This window comes from Lissotriton vulgaris, chromosome 11 (genome assembly GCF_964263255.1).
Source record: "Lissotriton vulgaris chromosome 11, aLisVul1.2, whole genome shotgun sequence".
NCBI classification, from domain to species: domain Eukaryota; kingdom Metazoa; phylum Chordata; class Amphibia; order Caudata; family Salamandridae; genus Lissotriton; species Lissotriton vulgaris.
In genome coordinates, this window is record NC_141699.1 from 855151777 (window position 1) to 855179310 (window position 27534).

Consider the following 27534-nt stretch of genomic DNA (forward strand, 5'->3'; position numbering starts at 1 on the left):
GCCGCCACGCAATGAGGCGGAGAGAACCCTGCGTTAGAAGGCGATGTGGCTCCCCGTTGGATTGAGAAGAAGATTCGAAAACCGGGGGAGTAGGATCGGAGTATCCCAAGAAAGTACCAGAAGAACCGGAAACCAAACTTGAGATCTCCAAAGAGGAGTCACCGCCACTAACTCCACTCTCTGGTGGCGGAGATCGGTCACCGTCCGCACAATCATCGAAAAAGGAGGGAACGCATAAGCCCTCTCCTGACTCCAATCCTGGAGAAAAGCGACTGTGGCCGCTGAGAGAGGGTCCGGCCCCCAGCTGAAGAACCACGGGAGCTGATAATCCAAGCGGGACGCAAACAGGTCCATCGAGAAAGGACCCCAAAGATCGTTCAGCTGCCGAAACACCCAAACATCCAGTTTCAACAAGCTGGAGTCCCGCAGATGTCTGAAGTGCCAATTTGCCACCTAGTTGACCCGCCCCGGTAAGTATTGCTCTGTCACTGATACATTATGGTCGAGACAAAAATCCTTTGCTAGGTTTGCTAGCGCTCGAGACCGAGGACCGCCCAGGTGGTTGACATATCGAACCGCTGAGACGTTGCCATTCTGAGTAGAACACAGGAGCTCACCGATTCCCTGGTCCAGCAACAAACTGCGAAGGACCCCGCCAGGAGCTCCAAGTAGTTTATGTGCAACTCCTGCTCCTCTGAGGACCAAGCACCGCCTGTGGTGAATTCTCTGCAGCGGGCACCCCAGACTGACCTGCTGGCGTCGGATTCTATCACTAGGTCTGGGGCTGACCCAAAGATTGCCCGGCCGTTCCAGGCCTCCATATGGGAGAGCCACCAGGCCATCTCTCCATTCACCTCTCCTGAAAGGGGAACTAACTGATCGTAAGTCACACCTCTCCTGAGGTGGTGTGCCTTGAGACGTTGAAGGGCCCGATAACGGAGGGGCCCCAGGAAGCTCGCCTGGATGGAAGAGGAGAGAAGCCCCATCACTCTAACAATCTGGCGTAGGGAGGTGTGTGATTTGGCCATTGTCTGCTGCAGCACATGCCGAATCTTGGCCACCTTCGGGACGGAAGACTCAAGGAGGCTTTGAGTGAATCCACGACAAAACCAAGGAATACCACACTCTGGGACGGAGAAAACACAGATTTGTCTTTGTTGATGACGAAGCCTAGACCTTGTAACAAGGAGATCGTCTGTTGAAGCTGAAGGTTGAGCTTCTCGGGGCATTGAGCCATCAAAAGGATTTCGTCCAAATATACGATCATCCTGATACCTCGGCTCCGCAGAACTTCCACCACCGGGTGCAGTAGCTTGATAAAGCACCAAGGGGCTGAGGAAAGTCCGAACGGAAGGACAGTGAACTCGAATACCTGATCGTTCCAGACAAACTGAAGGAACTGACGGTGAGGTGGGTGAATGGGTACCACTCACCCACTGGGTACCACTAGGTACGCGCCCTTGAGGTCTAAACGGACCATACAATCATTTGGGAGGAGCACATCCCGAAGAAGATGGATTCCCCTCCATCTTGAAATGACGGTAAACCAACCACCCGTTGAATTCTTTGAGGTTGATTACCGGACGCTTGCCCTCATCCGTTTTCTCCACAAGGAAGATATTGCTGAGGAAACCCGAGGGATGACGATTTGATCGACAGATGGACCCTTTGCGGAGTACTGCCGAGACCTCCTCGTCGATCAACTGCGCATCGGTCAATGAAAAGGTTATAGGAGGAGGTTTTGTCTGGTGAGGTTGATCGTAAAACTCTATATGAAAACCGCGCACAGTCTGTAGGACCCATGCGTCTGCAGTAATTGCTGCCCAAGCCTCTGAGAAAGCCGCTAACCGGCCACCAATTTGAACCTGGTCCCTCGAGATAAGACTTACCGTTGAAATTGTTGTTGCCGGCGTTGGTCTTGAAACCGCCTCTCCCTCTGAAGCGCTGGCCTCTCGTAGGATAAAAGTTTGTATAGTTGGTTGAGGTGTTATATTGATCTCGTCCGGAGCCTTGCCCCTTGTTGGCAAAATTTTGACCGCCACGGCCAGTCGCGTGGCCCCTGCCGCGACCGGACCCTCGAGAAAAACACTGCTGAAATACCCTTTTGATACTGGACTGGGCCTTGTCCAGGGACGTGAAGGTTGACACAAACTTCCCATATTCCTTAATGAAAGGGTCACCGAACATGCCCCCTTGGGCTACCGCTCCTGCCTCTGAGGAGGCCAAATTACCCAATTTTCGGTCCAATTTGATCAAGAGGGAACATCGACGCTCTGTCGAGAGGGCGCAATTAGCATTCCCCAAAAAGATGACCACCCTTTGCGCACAATTCGACAGAACTTCGGGGGAGATGGCGGCACCGGACACTTTTGCCTCCTCCGCCTTGTCCAGGATCTTAGTGATAGGACCTATAGCATCAAGCAGCTTGTCCTGGCAGGAACGGTTGATGCCCTTGCGTGGATCCTTTACAAATTTAGCCATAAAGGTGGCCATCTTTGCATCCAGCTCCGGTGTCAGAGCGACTTTCCCTTCTAACGTTGGACGTGGACACTCCCCCCGCAAACAGCTCCTCGCCTCCTTCTCCAAGAACTTGTGGAGGCGCCCCGCCACAAACTTGGCCACCTTGTCCCCAGGCACCCAAGCAGCCGACCGCGGATGAATGATTTCATCCGAATCTAACATGCCTGAGCTGTCCTGTGGTAACTCGGCGGCGGAGCCGGACGGACGCCAAGAATGCACCGACCCCTCGTCTTCGTCTGCAGGTGACACCCCCCCGGGGATGAAGGAGCCGTTCCCATAGACCCCGAAGGAGCTGGTGCCGGTGGTGGCACAAGGGTGGGGTTGGTCGCCTTAGCCAAGAAAGCATCACGCAGGCGCTCAAAGGCGTCCCTATCCACACCCTGTGCCCCCCCGAGCTCCCCTCCCTGCATGGTCTCTTAGGGGCAGGTGGGTCTCCCCCTGAAGGGGCCGGGTCATTAACCGGTGCTCCTAAATGCGCCTGCACCAATTTTGCACACTCCTCCACTATACGGGTGGGAAGGCGCTCCTCCATGGGGCCTACAATCTCAGTAGCGCAGCGGTAGATAGAACTGTCCACCGCGTCATAAAACTCATCATCATTAATATACTGATGAGTCTCCTCCTCTTCCTCATAATATCCCTCTTCCATGCCAAGGGACTGTAATGCCAGGTACTGACCAGAAGGTGAGGATGAGGGCAGTGCTAAACACCCCCGCACCGATTTTGAGCAGGCACTCACTTTTGGACTAGCTGAAAACCAGAATTGGGGCAGCACCAGCCCCAGAGCGTGCAGACCCTCCAAAAAAGACCGGGTCTTGGCTGCCCCCCCTGGGCGCTCCCTCAGGGTCACACTACGACCAAGAAAATGCCTTGAAAGTTAAAACCGCTTTAAAGGTGCAGCAATACGCCCGGGGGCGTCAACGCGGTACTCACACCGCAGTACAGACCCTTGCGGGCATTTACACTAGGGCAATAAGGACCCCACAGAGGGCGTTCGGGTGAGGCGGCGGGGTGAGCCTCCTGAGCGTCTCTCTCCTCAGCGCGGCTTCCTACTGTAAGGAAAACCGTGCTGAGAGCAATGAGATGCAAGGACTCCCCCTAGCGGGCGAGAAGCGCACCACAACTTACACAGGGAGATCGCGAAAGGGACGGAGAGCGTCCCCGCGATCGGAACGGGCTCTGTAAGGGAAAAAAGGCACAAGTTAGTTAAATGCCACAGAGCCCTCCCCCAACGATTAACTAGGCATAGCAATACCACAATAATCATGAAAAACAACCATGAAAACACAGAGCATATAAGGAAAACACTTAACCGGCTGCGAAGCAGCGAAGAAAGAGGAAGATTGCACAAGATGGACGCCCTATCTAGATGTCATGGACACTGTGAAAGGACTGATGTTCTCTGTGTTATAATGGACTGATGGGATTTGTAGTTTTGTTTCTATCAAAATCACGTTTATTTCTTGGATCAATGCTTTTTTTCCCTTTGTTTTGGGCTATGTAAGCATTTTTGTGGAACTTTTCTGGGCTGCTGTGAGTTTTGTATTATAATAAACAGCGAAGAAGGAAAAGCATAATCTGAAGCCTCCGATCCTGACATAGAATTTTCTTAAGAATAACTATACCATGCTGAGTGAGGCCACGCGTAAAATTACTAAGCAAATGTCGCATAAAATAGTGAGTGTGGGATTTTGGTATCGGCTGCTACATCAGCTGGCGCAGAGTGAAGAAATTATTGTGAAAGAGCTTCAGAAAATGTGCTCAGAGACAGGCTGCAAGTTCAATACAAAAGAATGGCAACAGCTCAGTCAATTTTCACATAAAGCATTACGAGGTGCAAATTTTAAAAGAATACATTTTTTATCCAGATGGCTAGATATTACACTCCTCTGAGACTGCATAAGTTGTTTCCTACTAGTTCGGACCAATGTTTTAGATGCAATAAACAGGATGAAGGAGGATGGGTACACACATTTTATGTCTGTAGTAAATTGCAACAATTTTGGAAGGATGTTTTTATCATGATTTCTCAATTTTTAGTGTCATCTATTGACCCATCATCCAGGCTGGTGTTAATTGGTGCATCGACGGAGGTTTAATGTTTTACGAAATATCAACAGTATTTTGTAATAATTTCTATGACAGTTGCTAGGTCCCTTGTTCTGCAGAATTGGAAAACTATGAAATCACTTAGGATTAATCAATGGGTTAGTAAAATGTGCAGGACTTACAAATTCAAGGAGGCCTATGCTAAATGTGTAGCTGCCACGGCAAGATTGAGCTATCTGGCAAAATTCAGTATAGCTGAGTTAGAGTAGATTTTAAGACCTTTCTGTAGCATGGAATCAATGTTTGCACTTTTTCTAATAAAAACAGAGGCTAACAGCCGCAATTGCACTTTAAGGAGTTTGTGGATATTTGTATTGATGTAGCTACAGGCATGGTTTTAAGTGACTTTCCGAAATCTTGTTTTTTTTGTTTTTCCCCCCTCTTTTTTTCCTCCTAGTTGCACAGGCACTTTAAACTGTTGCTGATAGTGTTATGTTATTTGTTAGATTGGAGGACCTAACGAGGATTATAAGCTACAGTAGAATATATTTTTTATTCACTTTCCTATATTTCTTAAATCCTCAACCCTAATTTCAGAGTGCTCTTGTTTGTTATATATAACTATGTAATGTAACGTATATTGTTTCTCTGCTTTTATTTCTGCTCTAATAAAAATCTATATTTTTTAAAAGATTAATATGCTCTTTTTTTGTAAATTAATTGTTACCTTTTGTTTTATATTGTTTTTAGTTATCTTAAATATCGTTTTTAGCATAAAATGTGTTATGAACTTTTAAATCTCTTTTATATATTGTGTTGCTAGACAATCTATGCACTTTAATTACTTGGTGATAATTAACGTACATGAGTCCCCTCCTATTGGTTTTATTCTAGTTTGCCGGGTGACATAACGGACCAATCTGTAGCTACTTAGGGCTTTTTTGAGGTTTTTGTTTTCTGGCACTGTTTTACTATGCAGATATATTGTTGAGCGTATTCTGTTTGATTCGTCAACAATTTGTGCTAAAGGATATAATCTGGTTTGGCACTTACACCAGTCCACTTAACTATGTTGTAGCAAATTGAGCATGCAGCTTCATTGTGCATTTCTGTAACTACTGCATTTGTTCTTATTTGCTTTTATGCTTTTTCGAACCAAAAAAAAGATTATGATGATGATAATATTGCCAGGCTTGAACTACAATACCTTTTATATTATAGGTTCATTGAGTGATGATGTCTGGGGTCATATGAAGTCAAAGGCATTTACTTATGATACTCAATAAAAGGTGATATGGTGCATGAGTTTTTTTCATATGTTTTCATTGAGTTATTGTTAAGGTAAAATATTATCGTATGTTAAATTCTTTTTGGATCTCGGTTTTGATATGCTGCTGTTAAATAACATATTGCTAAGAATATACATAGAAAGGCTTTGGGTCTTCCCCTTTCAATCATTGACTTAATTTTGTCACCCTCTATGTCAGATGATTTTTTGTGACTTTGTTAATCACGGCTTGGCATAGCCCAGAGGAGTATTCGTCTCTTCCAATGCTATTCACCCTTGATATATCTTTCCACCTCCGCTTGAGTACTTGCTTTAAACTGCCTGAGGAACTACTTTACAACTGTAGCCTTCTCTGTCGGCTTCTGCTGTCTCCCTTCTGCGTGTCTTTCTCTTATGAGACCTTAAATCCCTACTTTGCCAATGCTTGCTTATACAGGGCACATTCCTCAATTGCTCTGTCCCTTTTTGCTTCTCCTTGCTGAAATGTGTCTGCAGTTTGTCTGTAGACTGATCATATCTAATATAGTGAGGGAAGTGTTATATTGGATCTGGTCACTTTTTTGTGAGTTCCGTGGAAAACTGGTTACTGGGCTCCCCAGAAGGTTACAGGTAAAAGGCCTGTTCTGGAAACACAATCACTTCGCTGCTACCGCTGTCAGTCGTCTACAGCCTACTGAGGTGGGCCTGCTCTGGATCTCGCTTCATATCAGGGAAGGTCCTCCGTGCAATCTGAGGTGGGTAGTGCGTGTTGAAGTGGTGTCAAAAGCATAAACGTTTTCTCTGGGAAATATGAGGCACAGGCGCACAATCTCCAGAGCCTGCAAGGGACTGTTCTCCATCCCAACAGATTGTTTCCAAGGTCCTAATACCCTGGGACCTAATCTATTCTTACAGCCGACCTGTATCAGATGAGGAAAAATAGCGGGAAGGTCCATCTGTATTACTGTGCTTTAGCCTTGTCTTATGCACCTAGGTGAAGTGTAACCCCTGTAAAGAGACCCACCACCAGAGCACTTAGAGTTCGCTACCTTCGTAGCCGTCAACCACTTAAGTGGCTTGAAATCTGTGTGAACCACATTCCTTCTCAAAGGTAGTCCAGTTTTGCTGTCTGGGCAGCAATCTGTGGTTTAAAAGGCAACTGGATGCCCCCTTTCCATTGATTCTTCAAGGACCCCCCCCAACTTATTTGTCATTAAAATCGGTCTGCAAATGAAGGGTTGACTGTAGTCAAGGGAGGCGCATGACATAGTGCCACCTTCCGGTCATCAAAGGTTTTCTGACACTCCTCTGTCCGGGTCACCTTCCTTGGCTCTTTTCCTGAGGGCAGGACTTCTCAGTGGTGTAACTGTTGTTTGATAGTTTTCCACAAAATGTCTGTAGTGAGAGATAAGGCCTACAATTCCTCACCTAATTCAGAGTTGCGGGATCGGCCAAATTAAGCCTCCAAAGGACCAATCTTGCAGTTCCCTATGTGATGTCCAAAATAGACCGGAGGACTGCTCTATGTGGCATTTCATGACTTTGACGATCAGGTTCACCCCGTGCATTCTCACCAACACATGTTTCATGTGTCCTTTCATGAACTGTCAAACACTTCAATGTCATCCAAGTAGGCTTCAGTGAACTCCTCCAGGCTAGACAGTACATATTTGACAAGGTGCTTAAAAATGGTGGAAACAGACCTCTGGGTAGAGAGTACATTTGTTTCCTTGGCACCAGATGCAAATGCCATCTGCCAGTAAGCCATGGTCAGATAAAAGTTACTAAGGTAGTTAGCTGCACCTAATGTTTTTCACGTTTTGACCAACAGCAGAGATGTCCTTTCATGCCATACGAATATGCTCTTAAGGACCGGAACTGAAAGTTTTATATATATATACCTTAAAAAAGTCCTTGGTGTGCCAGCCAGATAAGTAAAAAATGTATCACTTGGTTTGAATTATTAAACATAGAATTATTTACATGACCCCTGGATAGTGAGACATTTATTCCCAAGACCTGAGTTATAATTATCAGGCCCTGTCTATTTCTACAATTGTCAATTGAAGCTTGGTGGATCTTTGGGATTTAACCTCCTGACAGGTTGTTCTGCCGTGGTATAGCTAATTAGGGTACTCTCTGGTTGTGCGTGAAACCCACTAGCTACACACCCTCTCATATATAACTTTGTTGTCTACTTTTGTGACCGTATTGCATGTTAGATAGTCCACCCAAAAGCGCGGTTACGTAAACCCTTTCACAGGGACTAGTACAACTGCACTAGCCTATGCTCCCAAGTTCAACATTTTAGACACCTCTCCTTGATGCATTACTGGACCTCAAAACACGTGTTGGCTGTACAACATTAAATAAACCAATTATTGCACTTGATCTGAATAAAAAGGAACTCTATTAACATTTGAAATTGTTTGGCTCTACTATATCAATAACATTTAAACAAGCAACACTGAATTTTGGAAGTAATGGTACGTACGTTAGGATATGAACTTGCAAAATGAAAATGAAGAACTAATAAAATCAATAATGCATTGATATGTTCAAGAAATACATGTAATTGTTCTTTAGTTCAAAAAGTGTTATTATGTTTTTTCTTTTTTGGTCTCTCTACCAATATGTAACAATTATTGTTACAGTGGTTCATTAAACTCCTGCCTAACCAGAAGGTTTTCATCCTGTAACATAAAACTTCATTAGTGCTATTACAGCCTTCAATAGTGACAGCATATCAAATAAAGTATTGTGTTGTCCAGCATACTCGTAGTGTACATATACGTAAATCAATATAAAAACAAGTAAGATTAACTAAAGAAAGACAAAACAGGAGGTAAACTATAAGAATAATAAGAGAAACAGCAGTCCAAAAAACATGATTCCCGATTACAGCTACGTAGTCATCCAGGATTACTGCTCAATACCATCGATAGGGGGTGCTAGATGATGTACTTACTAAAATGCACTACATCAACAGCTAATGACTGAATTGTACCTATAGTGATTCTGTGGCCCAAGACATGGTGGCCACCCCCATATGTAGTGACATTCTTATGTAGTAATTAGACTCATGCATTGTACTGAGATCAGAGGCAGGCTTAACCCATTATACAGAGCCTTCTTTTTCATCATTGTGCCACAGATCTGGTAGGTGGCCGCTCTCCTCGACTTCTTCTGTCATTGCTAGGATTTCAATTGTGTAGTCTCTCCTAAGGTATGACTTAAGACAGTTTACATGGAGCATCCTTTGGGGTTTCTGGGTCATACCTGTGTCATCCAGGCAATTGACATCAGATATCTTGCTCAGCATCATGTAGGGATCACTCTCATTTGTCCTCTAAAGCTTGAGGGCATTAGGCTTGAGCAGCTTGATGCCCCCAGTCCCTCTTGGTACCCAGTCAGTGCCACTTTTGTTCCTACCATTACTTCACTAGCTTCTGCTAGACTGAATGTTTGTCTTGGCCTTGTTCATCAGAGGAACCATCATCTTACTGAGGCGTATGGACATAGTCCATCACATCATAGCTTAGGGATTCAGTGATACCTATTCAGCCCTCTCTGACCCCAGTCAGCGGCCTGTAAACTGGATTTGCAAACAGAAGCCTAAAAGTGCTCCATTGTACACCTTTCTGTTGAATTTCCCTGTAGGCGAATAAGAGACATGGCAAGAGGAGATCCCATTCCCCTCTAAGACACTCGGGTAGAGTTCCCGTCATGCTTTTTAGGATCTTGCTACAGCATCCTACCAACCAATTAGTCTGTGGATGGTACTCCTTTGAAAAGTGGTAGTTCACACCAATCGCCCCCAGTTCATCCTTAAGTAGGAGGAAATGCATTTCGTTCCTCTGCTGGAGAGCACAGTCCTTAAGAATCCTACTTTGGATAAGATCGCATAGAGGGCACTCCAGCTAACTTTGCAATTTTACTCCTTAAGGGTTCTGCCTCTGTGTACATAGTCCAAAAACAACTAAGATGCCAATACTGATGAAAAATTAAACAATTAATTAAATGGTGCAAGGATGTCAAAACCAAACAACCTTACGCTCATTAGTAGCTTTTTATTTCCAAATGTTCACGAGTTTCTTCAATAAAGAGACACACATACAGGACATACATTTTTACAAAAAATACAAACACCATGTATTAAATACTATCTACAACCTGCTATTTTTCAATCACTATCCACATTAATACATACACACTGTCACATCCATTCTAACTGCAATCAAATATACACCACTCACCACACACAACACAAAGTCCTTTTTGGGCCAATATAATTTATACAGCTTAGATTAAGGGCCTTACACCCTCCAAACAAAGCATTAATGTATTCTAATTTGACTGCATTCACAAGTATAATAACCATCAAACATGTCTTATGATAGCATGCTCCATATAATGTACAATACTAGTGTTTGGTGGTGTAAGAATAAAAAGGTCTACGCGTTTCAAACTCCGACCAGTACTGGGGTTCTCATCAGGACCAAGAAAACACTGTGGGAGACAAAAAAACGAAAAAAACATGTTATAGCCTTGCTAACACAAAATTTTGCTAAACACTCCTCAACAATGGCCACCACCAGTCAACACTTACCAAAATTTACAGAAAAGCCACAGCCGTGGACTTCCTATATTTCTCACTTGCTGAAAAGGTTCTGAGGAAGAACACAAATAAAAACGTCCTGTACATTATGTGGAGCATGCTATCATAAGAAATGTTTGATGGTTATTATACTTGTGAATGCAGTCAAATTAGAATACAGTAATGCTTTGTTTGGAGGGTGTAAGGGCCTTTATCTAAGCTGTATAAATTATATTGGCCCAAAAAGGACTTTGTGTTGTGTGTAGTGAGTGTTGTATGTTTGATTGCAATTAGAATGGATGTGACTGTGTTTATGTATTAATGTGGATAGTGATTGAAAAATAACAGGTTGTAGAAAGTATTTAATACATGGTGTTTGTATTTTTTGTACAAATGTATGTCCTGTATGTGTGTCTCTTTATTGAAGAAACTCTTGAACATTTGGAAATAAAAAGCTACTTATGAGCGTATGGTTGTTTGGTTTTGACATCCTTGCACCATTTAATTAATTGTTTAATTTTTCATCAGTATTGGCATCTTGGTTGTTTTTTTGGTTTAGTTGACTCAGCCTTACTGATCAGAGTCAGGCCCATTGTTGTTATATCTGTGTACCTAGTGTCATGATCCACCGCAGCCAAAATGTACTTGTTACCTGAAGCGGTGGGGCAAATCACATGGACCAACTAAAGCTTTTTTCACTCCATCAAATGGCAACCCATCCATGGGTAGAGGTACCAGTGGTGCTTTAGTTTGGCCTCTACATTTGCGACACATGTATAGGCAAATTTTACTACATCTCTCTAAATCTCCTCTCATTCATGGGCAGTAGGGCAAAGGATCTAACATGCCCTTGGTCTTCTTGATGGGCAGGTGCTTTACAAAGGTTACCCCATGGGGCAGCAACAGCAGAAGATTCCTGTTTGTTTTTGTAGCCATTAGCCTCCTGATGGCTGCTGGTTCTAGATCCAACAGTCAGTATACAGCAACCAAACGTCCCCTTGTAGACTGTGTTTGCCAACCAATCCAGTGCCACCATGCTTTGGTCCATGAGAGTAGGACACCCTTTCTTCACCTTGTAAAACCCCTTCCGGAAAGGTCATCCAAAAGCTAGCAACTTTGTAGCTTGACAGTGACCCAGACTCCAACACATGGTGGACTTCAGTGGTTTCATCATACTCTCTGTCTGGTGGGTGTCTTCTCAGAGCCTGCCATTATCCATGCTAAACAACTCTTGTCTGGTGTCTTCACTCCAGGACAGATTACAGCTGCCATGTAGGCTTCTAATACTAGCACGAGCCCAGTCACAATTAGGTCATTGCCCAACTCGCACCTGGCACCTTGTCTCTGTTGCATCCCTTTGTGGACCATGGCCATAGAGCTCCACCTCAATTCTAGGAAGCAGGTAATCAATGCTACCCCTTTTAGCTACAAGGTCATTGCCAATAATAACCAGGTAGAATCTTCTCAGTTTTAATATACTTCTTCTCAACCATCATCTTGTAGGCACTTTTATATCTTAGAGCAAGTAAGTGTTTTCTATTGATATTAACCTCACAAGCAAACCCCCATGGTTAGTGGGTGAATGTGCTTAAGAGTTTCTGGAATCCTTTGCCAAATGTCCATAGAGACTTGGTTGAGTGCCACGGGCCCTCACTGGAATATCCCTACTGATAGCATACTTCCTTGCTGAGGTGCCACCGGCACACAGGTCTTTATTGGACAATCCTTTTTGTGATGCCCTTTCCTTTGGCACTTTCTTGTTCTGACTGGGAAATCAGTTCCATTCAGACTTCTATTATGCCTGGCCCCTATGAAACTTTCTGACTTTTCCCTTCCAGTCTAGACCCATACTGCTAAGTGCTCCTTTGTTTTCCTTATTAACTAATCTCTGAACCATCACTAACCTCTGAACCATCACAGCAAGTGTTTCCGGATCCCTCTCAGTGAGATCATATGAGTACTGTCTAAGTGGGTTACCGCACTCTTCCTCGAGTTTCTCCCCAATCAGTAACTAATTTAGGGACTGATAACCCTTTGCTTACCTCTCTCTCTACCACTTATTCAAAACAAGCACTATATCTGTACCCAATTCTCAAATGGAACTCCGTCTACTTTCTTGCTTTCAGAAAACCTCTGCATGTATTTAGCTAGCTTCACCCCAACTTTCTAATGAGAGAATCTTTCAAACGTTAGGCCATCATTCTTAGACATTCTTCCAGTGACCTCAGCCCCTTCAAAATGGAGACAACTCAGTAATGGCACTACTTGGACTTACCTTGGACTTATCATTCAGACTTTGCGACTACATGCAATTTAAAAAATATGGAACCATTATAGAATGTCAGTACTCACTGTATCAATTCCTTTGGTACCTTAGTGCTGGGTTCAATGTAACTGGAGGGGGATCACCAGCTTCAAAGCTTTCTTGCCTCTCCTGTTCATTCTTTGTGTCTGACTAGGTCCACTCAACTTCTCTGTCCTTCTGTCTCTTTTCTTCTTCCTGGCTGGCCTACATTGGTTTCTCCCTAGCCTTCTCTTCCCACTTTAATATAGCTTACCACATCAATAGTTCATATACTAGGGTTTCAAGGAAATCTAGCTTACCCAAAGGTGCTCTATCTGGGACAATTGACATGTGCGCCTTACAGCTAGGTGGAGAAGACTGTTTCGGGGATACTCTTGAAAATGTCTTGGGGATATTGTAGTGGATAGTCTAAAGCAGTGGTTCATAAACTGTGGTCCGCTGACCCCCAGGTGTCCATGACACATTCCCTAGAAGTCTGCAGGCAGCAGTTTTAAAAGCACTTCAAATTTCCTTGTATAATAAGCAGTTCTCAGGTAACAATAAAAGTGTCAAGATAACTCGGGTGATTAATGTACCTGCTGGAGATAGATGGGTGTTTTGTCCAGTGGCAGCGTTGATTCACCTATGGTAGCTTACATTGTTAATATGCCTGCTGCAAAGAACGTGTACCATGCATTAAAAAACTGTGTTTTATGTGCATAGCTAAGTTGGTTACTACTTTTGTCACAGAGATTGTTTTGTTACTGTGCATTTCACAAATTACAATCATAATCTAGCATAGTGAGCTATGAACTGCCATCAAAGAACTGCATGCAAGCTGCATGGTACAAGTTAGTAAGTTATGTTTTTTTCCCAGTCTTTCATTAGCCTGATGCTGCTAAAAAAGTTATGTTTGCGTAGAAATATATTCTTATTGTTAAAATCAAAGCAAACCACTGTGTTGTGTTCTGAATCCTGAGTTTGTGCTTCTCCAGACCAAGCACTCTTAAAAAATGCCTAGCAGTACGGATGACATGTGAATCCTACACCTTGTGGCCCCCTTTACTTATGCAACATTTTCTATACACGGATTCACACACATGTGATTCATTGTCTCTGCATGTGTGTGAAGTAAAGTGCTCTGACACCCTGGTATGAGAGGTGCTATAAAACAAATTTAAATACATGTGACAGAGGGGCTATGGGGAGATTAGAGGCACTGTTGGAGGGTTATAGTGCGAAAATTATTGAAGAGCACCAACAAAGATTGTTGAATTCTGGTACACAGTGAGATCATTTACTATTCTTTAAAAGCTAATACAATTCAATATATAATGACAAATATGTTGTAGAATGCACCATTTTATCCCCAATTTTCTTGGGGGAGAGCTCCCCAAAGCCTCCTTTGTAGTAGTCAGGCTCACTCACTGCACTTGGTGTGCATCGTACAGGGACTGGTCTCAAAATATTTGTCAGGGCTTCTTTGTTTTTCTAGTCCGCCCGGGTAGGAGCATAAGCCTTTTTCCACAAAATAAAATCAAGCATTGAAAAGTTAGTCACCAAGATGCAGCATCAACCTTCCCATAAATGTTTTTCGATTTGTGCAAATTTTTTCATATAAATTAATCAAATCTTTGTAATTTTAGTATTTTTTTAGTGTGCACTTGTTGGTGAACTATTTTGTGAATTACAGTTTTAATGTTTGAAATTTAAATCATACAAATTGCTTGGGGGTCCCCAGCTTCTAGTGACTCAATGGGGTCCTCAGGAGTCAAAAGTTTGGGAACCACTAGTCTAAAGGAAGCCTGCACGCTGGTACTTCTGAGAGCCTGTGTCCATATTATTCTGTGTTGAGGTACCCTCTACTGAACCCCCAGCCCCCTGGAGTTTACTGCTTCCTTGTCTTTTCCTCTCACGGCTTGTTTCTTCCATTGGTCCCTCATTAAATCTATAATGATCTCCCTATTCTTTGACCTTGAAGGCCTCCCCCCACTTTTTTCATCTCCTTCAATTCGTCTAGGGACAGCTTTTTAAGATTCCCTTCTGCCCATTTTCTACCTATGTGCCGGTTGTGTGGTAATAATGCTGTACTTCTTAACCACTATTAGCTCTTATTGAAATTGGAATCTAGTGATCCTCTCAGCTTGCTGCCAATTGCAGATACTTTTTAAGGCATCTCAAGGGAAATACAGGGCTACTTGGTTTAGTTTGTGTGAATCAGTGCCGTTTACCACTGATGTTGTGTGGGTCAGCGCCCTATTATTGACCCAAAATTGATCACCAAGTAGATCTCTTTTTCACTGTACTCTCACAGTAGCGAAGTGGAGAAGTACAGTGCTTACACAGGTTGGTGGTTGGGGGATAGATACTCAAAACATAACAAGCAACAAACGGTAGTCAAGAAATCATTGCACAGCCAGTACTTTGGTTTGTAAGAAGAAAATTACTTAATTATTATTGACACAACTAAAATATTGAGTATTTCTTTTTTATATTAATGGGAGTAATGCTTATGGTCTCATCAGCGACAGACTATGATGGCAAAGCACATTTCCCTACAAAATGGAAAATCTATGGCCCTCTTGGGAGTTCCCGTAGCTAAGTTCACTCATAGTCACTCAGTAGATCACTCTTTACCCCCTTGTCTGGGTTCAGTATCACATTGTGTGTCCCTTTTTCCTAACTCGGTGCATGTAGTTGTTTGTAACAAGGGCACAGTGCCTTGGTGATGTCAGTCGGGCACTGCCTAATGAGTAGACATGATGTCTTTGCCCCGGCCCAGCTGACGCGTTCGCAGTCTTGAATTGAGATCACCTGTGTCAGCTAATCAAGACAATAGTGGCAGTGCTAGCACAAGTGAATAGGAGGCTGTGTCAGATTTATGGTCCTGGTGGTCCTGCTGCTGGGTTCTTCCTTGAGCCCACTCATAAGCCACCTTCCAAACAAGCTAGGCTCCGACCATGGGTCACAGCGCTCATGCCCACGTGCTGGTGCAGTCTATTTGTGGTGCTTATAAGTTTCCTCTTGTACTTCAAAGGCAACAATGGTCAGCTTACTCCGGCACCTGGATGCTTCTTGGTGCTGGACTCATGGCTGCAGAACTCAGTCAGATTACCCCGAGTGCCATCTAGTTCAGGTGTTGATGCATTCACCTGTGTTGGGAATACATAAGGGGTCTTGATCCTCACCTATGGCATAGCAATTAAGGTCACTCTCCTTATGACATAGCGGTGGCTCAGACCCCATCAGGGTGCCTCATCTCACCTTCAGCACCCCTCCTAAGCAGCTGATCAGTTATGTCCTTGAAGCAGGCTCCAGGCAGGCTCCGATGGCTGACTTTCCGAATTCTATGTCAGGACAGGAGGCTCTGATTATGCTTTTCTCATTTCTTTAATGAAATGCTCAGCAGCCAATAAATGAACAAAAAACTACATCTCCCATGAACACCAGGGAGTAACCATAGAGTACAGCGTATAAAAGGTCCACACACTAGTCTGTCTTCCTCTTTCTTTGCTGCTCCGCAGCCAGTTAAGTGCATTATCTTTCTTACTCTACTATTTGTGTAACATTGCTTGGCATTCTACTGTTTATGTAATATTGTGCCTTGTTGCTTACTGTCGCTTTGCACTTTGCCATTGCGCAGTGTGTCGCGCGTCTGGGGCTTGGGCTCCGTTGTTTTTTCTTCGCGCTTCTTCGCCGCTTCAGCGTGCAGTTTGTATAGTTACCGGAGCGTGTGTCTCACCTCCGTTTTGGTCGCCGAGCGCTTCCTAGCTGCTCGCGCGCTTCTTGTGGAGCGGGAGCAGGGGTTCCGTTTGTTTTGGAGCGCGAGCGCTCTTCGGCGGTTTTCACTGGCAGGCGACAGTCGCGCATGCGCGCTGTCCCATTTCCGGTTGTTTTCTCTTCAGCTGGTTCAGTGACGGCGTTTGTTGACGTCTTGCCCACGGCCTGTCAGTGCAGTTAACCCCGTCTGACGCCGAGGTCTTTTAGGACTTTGGTAGTGTATTTCTTGGCATAGGCTCTGCCTAGAGTGTTGTTTGGTGCAGGCTTTGGCTCCCTCCACGTTCTAATTGCTAGCAAGTCAGGTTTCTTCCTGCTTTTAAGCCTGCTTTGGGGTTTATACACTCCCCCTTGACTTGTGTTTCCAACACTCCATAATTTTCTAGTCGTCTTGTGGGCTTTTTACCTCTACCTTGGTGTAGAATGGCTGAATATTTTGATGACGTAGAAGACGACTACTACTATGCTGATGAGGAGGAAGGCTCCTTAGAACAGGACTTAGTTGAACAATTAGACAAGGGTGTTCAACAGTCCGTTAACAAAGCACTAGTACGTGCTATTAACCCTTTGAAGCGTCATCTCAATCTCTATGCACAGCAGCAGGGCTGGTTGCCTGCTTCCAAGAAAACGGCGAAGTCGCCTGTTAACCCTCACAAGACTGACTTTCAGCGTCTGGCAAAAAGTTTAGCAGCTGCGCCATCCTCAACGGCTGGTCTTCACGAGGCTGATTCGGACAATGTGCTATCTTCAGCATCTTCAGACCATGTTTCTCCTCCACCTAAAAAACGGGTCTGTAAAGAACATTTTGTAGACGCTCCCGAGCGTCCTACGGTGCTCAATTTCGAGCCTGCAGACATAATCCATCCGAACTCTTCCTCATGGGTGCCTTCTCCAGCTGTAGCTGCCTACATTGAGGCGCATATCCGCCAACCTTTTGAGGCTTCAGTTCGTGCCCGGTTGCGCTCAGAGTGCCCGAGGCCTGATTTGTCTGCCCATTTGGCTGAGACACCAGACGTTGACCCCATGATGGTCACGTATTTGAAAAAATATGCCAAGGACCCGAAGAAGGGCCTTGATAGATCTTGGCGGTCTTGTCAAGATAAGATGTTAGACCTGCTTGGGCCTCTCACTAAGATTTTGGACCTTGGTTTCAGAGCACAAGAAGCTTCTGCCCTTGTGAACCCAAAGGAGATGATCGAATGGGCGCAACGGGCGATTTGCCAATTGGGTAATGCAAATTGTGCAATGTCTGCGGAACGTCGCAGGTCCATCTTGTTAAAGCTTGACCCTAGACTCTCTGAATTAGCCACTTCTGAGTCGGGCCCTGAGGCGGACGGCCTCCTGTTTGGTCAGCCATTCCTTAAGGAACTCACGCGCTTTGTATCCACCTTCAGTGGCATCGACAAGGCGCAGGCCTCCTTGCAGCGAGCCATGCGTCCGGTTTTTGGAAAGGCCGGACGAGGTAGGGGACGCTCGTTCGGCCGTGGTTCTGCCAATCAGTCCCAGAGAGGCAATTCCTCTCAGCACAGAGGCTCCTACGACGCAGGTTATTCATCGAGAGCCAACTTTTATCCTTCCAGAAAAGGAAAAGGCCAGTACGGCAGAGGACGTTCCGGTGGTCATCAGGGACAATACCAAGATTCCCACTCTACAGGTGAGACTGATTCATGCATGCGATGTGATGTTGGGGGGTCGCATTCAGTTTTTCCTGCAGAATTGGCGCATGCTCTCCGGCGATGCTTGGGTGCTACAAACTGTTCAGGGGTTCAGAATAGAATTCTATCACCCGATGCATCAGACTTGTCCCCCTCCTTGTCTGCGTTTTTCTCTTCAGGATCAGGTTTGTCTCTCCGAGGAGATAGACTCTCTTCTCAAAAAGGGGGCGGTGATTCCAACCACCCGTCATCCAAAGGGATTTGCCAGTTCTGTCTTTCTGGTCGAGAAAAAAGGGGGCGGTGCTCGCCTTGTTCTCAACCTGAAAGACTTCAACGGCGGAGTCGTCTATCGACATTTCAAGATGGAGGGCATCCATCTCTTGAGGGATCTCCTTCGAGAAGGGGATTGGATGGTCAGGCTGGACCTCAAAGATGCATATCTCTCGGTTCCGATTTACAAACCACATCGCCGTTTTCTCCAGTTTCTCTGGCAGGGAGTCTGGTACGAGTATCAGGTTCTCCCGTTCGGTCTTTCGTCAGCACCATGGTGCTTCACGAAGCTGTTGAGACCAGTTGTGGAACATCTTCGGTCGCTGGGTGTCCGGTTGATTATTTATCTGGACGATATTCTCCTTATGGCGGATTGTCCACTCAAACTTCTTCAACATCTGGAATTGTCCATCACTCTTTTACAGTCTCTGGGGTTTCTAATCAATGTTCAGAAATCGGTTTTGGTTCCAGCACAGCGTATCGATTTCCTGGGCTTCCAGATCGACTCGGTAACTTGTCAACTTCTCTTGCCCAACCAAAAGATGCGTTATATCAAGAGAGAGTTGACGTCTGTTATTTCCAGACCGACTGTGTCGTTGAGGTCGTTGGCACGTGTAGTCGGTCTGCTGGCGTCATCCATTCAGGCGATTTTTCCGGGTCCCCTGCATTACAGGGCAATGCAGCGCCTGAAAATTCTTCATCTCCGGAAAGGCCTCGGATATTCCGATCAGATTCCTCTTACGGAGGAGGTCCGGTGGGAGATGCAGTGGTGGTTGGACCACATGGAGGCCTGGAACGGCCGAGCCCTCTTCGGTGTGTCTCCGGATCTGGTGATAGAATCCGATGCCAGTCGGTGGGGCTGGGGAGCCCGTTGCGGCTCGGTCTCGACCGGGGGTCATTGGTCCCCTCAGGAATTGAAGCTTCATATCAACTGTCTGGAACTTCTAGCGGGTTCCTTTGCGATCAAATGTTTTTCCCCCCTGCAGACCAGTTGTTGTGTCCTTCTCCGGATGGACAATATATCGGCAGTCCGCTATGTAAACAAACTAGGCGGGACCAGGTCCAGAATCCTGGCGGAGATCGCCAAAGATTTTTGGCACTTCTGTCTGCAGAAGAAGATCACTGTTATTGCGGAGTACCTTCCGGGATGCCACAATCAGATTGCGGACTGGCACTCCAGGCATCTCCGGGATTACAGCGATTGGAGGCTGCATCCTCGGGTCTTCCGTGCTCTCCATCGGCGTTGGGGTCCTTGCCAACTAGATCTCTTTGCCTCACGCCTCAATGCGCAACTTCCGCATTTTTACAGTTGGAGGCCGGACCCTCAGGCTCTGGCCACGGATGCCTTTCTCCAGCAGTGGCCATCGACCCTCTGCTATGCCTTCCCTCCATTTCTAATGATTCCCAGGGTATTGGCCTACTCCAAACGATTTCAGACGGATCTGATTCTGATTGCCCCTCTCTGGAGGGCTCAAGCGGGGTTTCCGGTCCTTCTAGAAATGTGTTCGGCCCCACCGTTTCTCCTTCCCCCATTGTGGAATCTCCTGTTGGACCCTCTCGGAGATCCTCATCCCCTGATCCTCTCAGGCTCCCTTCCCCTTCTCGCGTGGAGGATCTCGGGGATCGCTGGTCGCTCCCAGGCCTTTCAAGCGACGCTTCCAAGCTCCTTAGTGAAGCATGGGCTCCCAATACTCACAAACGGTATAAGGGGTCTTGGAAGCGTTGGTGTGATTGGTGTTCACAACAACAAGTTGATCCCGTTTCATCAGATATCAGCATGATTGTTAATTTCTTGGCCTCCTTAGCCACCTCTGGTCTGGCTTATTCGACTATCAACGGTTTCCGGTCGGCTATCTCGGCGGGTCATGCCCACATAGATGGGAAACCCGCGGGTGAACATCCTTTTGTTTCCAGGTTACTTAAAGGAGTTCGTTTTGCAAAACCTCCCACCCCTAAGTATGTTACCTTGTGGGATGTTTCAGTTGTCCTCAGATTTTTGGAGGCCTGGCCTTCCAATACTTCCTTATCTCGCAAGCAACTATCTGCAAAACTGACTATGTTGCTATGTTTGGTCTCATGTAAGCGCGTGTCGGACGTACACGCTTTGGATCTGGCGGGTCGCAGCTTCACTCCTGAAGGAGTTTCCTTTCGTCTCTCCAGACGTACCAAATCTAATACGCCTTCTATTTCTTATCCTTCTTTTCCTTCTCACCCCAACCTTTGTGTGGTTCAATGCCTGAAGGATTATGAGGTGAGTACCGCTTCTTTGCGCTCAGACATGCAGGGTCAGCTTCTGATTGCATTACAAAAGCCTTTTCGCCCTGTCTCTCCAGCCACCTTGGCGCGCTGGGTGCGGGGGCTTATGTCTGAAGCTGGAATTGATGTTTCTGTGTTTGGCGCACACTCTGCACGTGGAGCGATGGCGTCCAAAGCTTATTCCATGGGTGTTACTCTGTTTGATATCATGAAGGCTGCAGATTGGTCATCTGCTTCTGTGTTTAAGACTTTTTATTTCAAGCCTATCGATAGTGTTGCTTCTGTGGTGGTGGATCAGCTTTAAAAAAGCATAATCAGAGCCTCCTGTCCTGACATAGAATTAAAAATTTGCAAACATTCGTGACAAGAATTTTCAATTCTATTAAGGACTAGGAGGCGAGGATTATCCCACCCGTGTTTCATATTTGTATGCTAATGTATTATGACTGTATATACGCAGTTACAAATATTTCATTCCTTGTTCTCCCTCCCTGATTTGTTGTTTAGTAATATTACTTTGGATATTATGGCTTCGTATCTTCTTTCCAGGTTCAGACCAGAAGTGATGATGTTTGTTCCTCGGCGGAATCAGTTGCTCCTCCTGGTTTCTGGACCCATGGTTCTTCGGCTGCCTTTTTCAGGATCCTCTGGATGACAGCTGCCTGTTTGGAATTGTTGTTCCTGTTGTATTTAGGATTTTACTTTAACTTGGACATTTTCCCACAAAGAAAGAGGAAGACAGACTAGTGTGTGGACCTTTTATACGCTGTACTCTATGGTTACTCCCTGGTGTTCATGGGAGATGTAGTTTTTTGTTCATTTATTGCCTGCTGAGCATTTCATTAAAGAAATGAGAAAAGCATAATCCTCGCCTCCTAGTCCTTAATAGAATTGAAAATTCTTGTCACGAATGTTTGCAAATTTTTAATTTCCCCACTTTACTGGCCCTGAACCTGGGAAGATGACTTGGTGGTTGTTACTCCAACCTTGACAGACTAAGGATTCTCCCTGTCTCCACTTGTATGGGATCCCAAACCTCTGGTCAGGTAATCTTGGCATGCTAAACCTTGTGCCCCATCTTTGTACCCAAGTTGAAGACCGGCTTTGTGCATTCCAGCATACCATTTCTGTTACCATTATCAGTTTAGGGCAGGTTTGCACTTTTATTTTCATGCAGGCTGGTTCAGCTATGGTCTTTGTCCAGAATGTGAGCAGAAAGATGCGGAGGAGCTGGGCATCTCCTGTCATGAGAAAACCAAAACAAATACACAGAAGATATGTGTACTGTCTTACTCAATTACCTGTTAACTTGCTAAGGTAGCACTTCAAGAGAATAGTGGGTCAAGGAAAGGCAGGGAGAACAATGTAACTGCGAGAGGGACCCTCTGTCTTCTCTTTTAAACTGTCTCACCTGACCCAATACAAATGCCCATAGCTGTCTGGGCTCTCACTGACCTTCCATCTTAGGTACCATCTGGGTTCTGTAACATACAAAATGGAAGCCATTGTGCCCACACTCCCCTCTCTCATAGGTTCATAAATGCAACATCCAAGCCTCACACAGATGGGTAAATGTTCTGGTTGCAAAAGACGGATAGGTTTTAAAACATGTCTTGCAACTATAATCAGTTGACTACCACCACTACCAGTCCTCTGCAGACCAGCGAGATGACAGTAGGTACTCTCTTCAAAGGAAGAGGCCCATGGCGTGCCCCTCTACCACAAAGTTCTGCTGCGTGTCTCACTCCATTTCACGGAAGGACCTCAGTGTACCGGCTTGATGGTCATGTGTGCTGCAGTGTTTATCAAAACACTACAGCTAGCTATGGTAAACATGAGGTGGAACACACACTCTCCAGAGCCATGCAGGAAACCTTTCTCCATCCCAACATTCAGTTTTCGCTGCAGTTGTTTTTCCTCCGGGTTAAGGTTTGTTATAACTGGCCAACAGTAGTGTGCAGATGAAGTATTTTTAGGCTTATCTCTGCAAGGTATATTGCTGTGGGTAAGAGGGGGCAGTGACCCATTTCACCTCTGACCTGTCCATTTCTCTGCATGGGTCTTTGTGGATCCTTTAATATATGGGGTAAACCTCTGTTCTGATAAGCTATAGTGGACAGTGATGGTGTTAGGCATATTGGGCTGATTTCATTGATGAAAGTTGATTCTGAATTCAGGCCACTAGGTCAGTGATCCATGTAATCATTGTGGGTCAAGAGTGATTTGCATATAGCTGGGTCTGAACTGAGGTGGCGAAGTGAGCTAAAGAATGATGATGGTTTCAACCCAGATCTGTGACTGGGGGTGAGTGTCTGAAAAGTTTCAGCGCTCCTTCCATCATCTCCTTGTGTTTGCTATGTAGATTGTACGAGACATCTGCAGCAGATGCTGCACCCGCCGAGCTATAGCACTTGCTCCAACTATACCAGTTCCACGTCACATTATATGACACGAGCGAAGGTATGTACTCTTCTCTGAACTTGAATATAATTAGCAGCCCCTGAGGGAAGTCGCCAGTCAAGCATTGTGCGTAATAGCTTGCTTTTGCTTTTTAATTGCTGCATCGGTGGTTGCTTGGCTGCAGCCAACACCTCACCTTGGTTGTTGGGGCACAGACACCTGGGGCGCTTGAATAAGGAAGCCAGGTACACCAGGACGTACAGTACTACTGCGGGTAGTCCTGAGAGAGCAGAGACCTGCCCTCCCTTGCAGACAGCACACGAGGCTCATCCAAGATCACACAATGAACCAGGGCCTAAAGCGGTTGTGCAGTCGAAAGATCTCACCCGTTGGGCTGCCAAGTACAGGCTGTTTATAGAGTTTCGTTTGGGACTGAGAACAGCCCTAAAGTCATAACACAAGCATTTTAATGGGGAATACATAAAACTTGAATAGCAGACACGTTTTAAAGTAGGTTCCCAAATATGCCACTCGATGAAAGAATGGACACACAGCAACTCCACACGATTAGAGGGATTTAAAGGGACACAGTGGACCTGAGCAAGACACCAAGAAAGAAAGAAAGCACTACTGTGCAAGCCACATACACACCCCTTTAGGGCCTCACTCACGCTCCACCACCCCCACCTCCGGACGAAGAGGGCTGATACAAAGTCCCCCTGAAGGGCACAAGTCCTAAAAAAAGAAGTTGGGGGACGCTGTCACTGGAAGTGATGTCACGACGGAGTGACGTCACGAAAGGTGGCTTACACCATCAGACTCATTGCCTCCCCTCACTCAACCCTTAGATGCGATTGCATCAGAGAAGGCAGCGCGTGAGCAGCGTTCTGAATGAGCTCCGATCTCGCCCCAGAGAGGCCAAAGAGTGAACGAAGTCCAGCTTTTGGGCAGGGGGGACAGCGTCCACCCGGTAAAAACCCGGTAAAATAAGTGGGGTACGCCGTCCACCTGCATGGTACCCCGACTCGAGCCCTGCCCCCAGCTTGTGATGACAAGAAGTGTGAGCTCACCAGGCTCCCGGCAGCTTCAGAGGACAATGTTTTACAAACGTTTTAGAAGCTGAAACAAGAGTGCGGTGTCTCTAAAGCGGGCGCCACACTCAGATTTAAAAGTAAAAAAAAAAAGAATCTGCCGGCTTTGTCCTGCAAGTGCTGTGTGGTAAACCACTATTAAAGTTAAAGCACTCATAGCGCTCAATTGCAACGTAGAAGAATGCAAGTTATACGGCTGACTTTGTTTAACTGCACGTGATGTGAACAGTTTTAGATTTAAAAGTTAAACAAGCCAGAGGTCGCAACTGCACATGAGACCCTCCTGCAGTAAGAAAAGTCATTAAAGAAAATAGTGCTTACAGACTAAAGAAAACGCACGTGTAACAACCGAAGTAAAAGGGATAGTCCTCATGGGAGGTTACAAATGAAGACAAGGCGGTACTAAGGAGAAATAACAAGTCTAATAACGAATCGAATCGGAAGCCAGCATTTACAAAGGACAATGACACAAGCCAATGACCAATATGGGCGGAGAGTGGGCAGGGCTTCTATTTCATACTCCAATACAGCATGGTTTGCAGAGCAGCGCATGCGCTGCTCAGGCTCGACCTAAAAACCCTCTGCTGCCTTGCAAGCTTTAGGTTCCCTACAGAGATGCGGAAATGCGCTTAGAGTAGACCAACAAAACCTCAGTTAGTTCTGCCAGTGGTAAACCTTGGCCCGGGCAATGATGTCACAGCGGCAGTCGCCACTCAATTACCATGCACGGCATGGCAGCCTGTAGTGTCGGGTAATGTCTTGGATGAGATGGAAAAGTTAAAGGTCAGGCAGTCAGTTTTCTGGTCAGCAAAAACGAGTTTATTGAATAGGTAAAGACCCACGGTGAAAGCATGAGCATCCGGAGCCAAGAACAGCAAGCAACTGCCCAACACATAACTACACAGCATCACCCTACATTCTAAAAGGAGAGCCTTCTAAATTCTAAAAAGACAGCTCGTACATAAAACATTACAATATGCAGATGTATACCACATAGCCCCAGAGAGGAAAAGCATACAGTGGCTCTTGTATACAGGGAGAAAACTGCCTGCCCAGCAGGGCCATTGCTTTTTGTTTTTCTAGAAGCAATCTTTTGCTTTGGCACACTAGTGGATGGTCGGAAAGCAGTGACATGTCTGCCAGGCAGATGGGAATCTCGTAATATGGTGGGCAGTCCCACCTCAATGGAGCAGAGGCCAAGGCCTCTGCTTAACTGGTAGTAAGGTAGACCACCCACCAGGCTTTAAATGACCCTGTCTGTGCCAACCCATTTGGAGAGATTTCAACCTTCTTCAGAAATGAATGTGTAATTGGTGGCAGTTCCCTTCTGCATGTTAGCACTCTAAAGACAACCTCCTTCTGGCCCACTTCCAATTAAAGGATGCCGCCAAGCTTGTTCCACATCACCCTTGAAGGTCACATTGTAAGTGTATGCAACAACATAGAATGCTTGCGTTTGCAAACGGCTTTAGTTCATGGTCACAAGGTGATGCAGCGACCAGGCCTTTCCTCCCTCGGGTTAGAAGGAACAGCTGCACCCTTTCTAGGAATAGTAAGGAGCTCCCTCCCCAACTTAAGCCTTCCTTATTTCAATACCACTATAGAGACCCACACCTCAGGCAAGACATCTTTTCTGCTTCACTTTGCTGAGCAATATCTTTCTGACAATGGGCAGAGTAGCCTATGAACCCAGACAATATATACTTGTAGTTAACAAAGGCTCCTGCTGTTGAGCAGCGAAAAGTGTTTTATGAGCACTACTGAACCTAGAGTTCTATCCAAATTAGCAAAAATGCTGGCCTTTCAAGGAATTCCTAAGACAGGACTGACAACAGACCTATTTTACAAAAGAGAGCTTTAATGATGGTTAGGGTGGCGATGGAGTCAGCACCACTGAATTATCCATGGCTGACCTCAAGCCATTTGAGAAGCAGAAAAATTGATGCAAACACTGCACAAGGCTGTAAGAATAGCAGAATGGCAATCAAGGAATGACAATATTAGAGTTTTCAGTATGTCTCTCAGAAGCACAATGACGGCGAACATACCGCAGATGTGACTGGAGCACAATTTTATACGGATGTATGGCGTTACAACGCATAATTTTACATCGCATTCCATTACAACGCGATTTTTACAACGCAGGATCCATTACAATGCATACCTTTACAACGCATGTCATTACATAGCAGATGCTATTACAACGCATGCCATTATAACGTAAGTATAGGTAAGTATATCTTTTTAAAAAAAATGTAATTAAGTTAATTTAATTAATTTAATTTAATTAATTTAAATTAAATAATTTTAAAATTGTAATTAATTTAATTTAATTAATTAAATTCTATTAATTTAATTTAATTAAATTAAAAATTGTAATTAATTTAATTTAATTAATTTAATTAATTTAATTAATTTTAAAATTGTAAATAATATAATTTAAATAATTTAATATAATTTAATTCATTTAATTTAATTAATTTAATTTATTTTAATTAATTTAATTTAATTAATTTTAAAATTGTAATTAATTTATTTTAATTAATTTAATTTAATTAATTTAATTTAATTAATTAAAAAATTGTAAATAATATAATTTAATTTAATTTAATTAATTTAATTTTTTTAAAGTCGTTTTTTTTTAAAAAAACTGAACCCTAAAAATACCCCTGTACCCCAAAACCCAAATCCAGCCCTGAAACCTAAAAATACCCCTGTTCCCCAAAACCCAAACCCAGCCCTGAAACCTAAAAATACCCCTGTACCCCAAAACCCAAACCCAGCCCTGAAACCTAAAAATACCCCTGTACCCCAAAACCCAAACCCAGCCCTAAAACCTAAAAATACCCCATACCCCAAAACCCAAACCCAGCCCTGAAACCTAAAAATACCCCTGTACCCCAAAACCCAAACCCAGCCCTAAAACGTAAAAATACCCCTTTACCCCAAAACCCAAACCCAGCCCTGAAACCTAAAAATACCCAAACACCCCAAAACATATGCCTCAGTACCGCAAAACATATACTCCTATACTCATACTTATTTTTAAAATTACTTACATTAATATATTTAATTTATAATAAAAAAACTTTAATTAATATATTTATTTATAATTAATATTAATAAAATTAATTAAATAATATTAAATAAAAAAAATTATATACTTACCTATACTTACGTTGTAATGGCATGCGTTGTAATAGCATCTGCTATGTAATGTCATGCGTTGTAAAGGCATGCGATGTAATGGATCCAGCGTTGTAAAAGTTGCGTTGTGATAGAAGTGCGTTGTAAAAGTTGCGATGTAACGGTTGTTTCCCATTTTATACGTGAACAATCAGCCCAGTGCCCTTGTCAGTTTGACTTCA

General features: G+C 44.6%; 1 protein-coding gene across 3 annotated transcripts in view; it reads left to right on the plus strand.

Annotated features, from left to right (window-relative positions):
- KLHL24 (kelch like family member 24) overlaps positions 1 to 27534 on the plus strand; it is a 337055-nt gene that overhangs the window by 45790 nt on the left and 263731 nt on the right. The window contains exon 3 of one of the 3 annotated variants that reach the window (XM_086943987.1): positions 5791 to 5858. The exons of the other annotated variants lie outside the window; for them this stretch is intronic. The gene's annotated coding sequence lies outside the window, so the exon portion shown is untranslated. The remainder of the gene's footprint in view (positions 1 to 5790; positions 5859 to 27534) is intronic. 3 annotated transcript variants of the gene reach the window in all.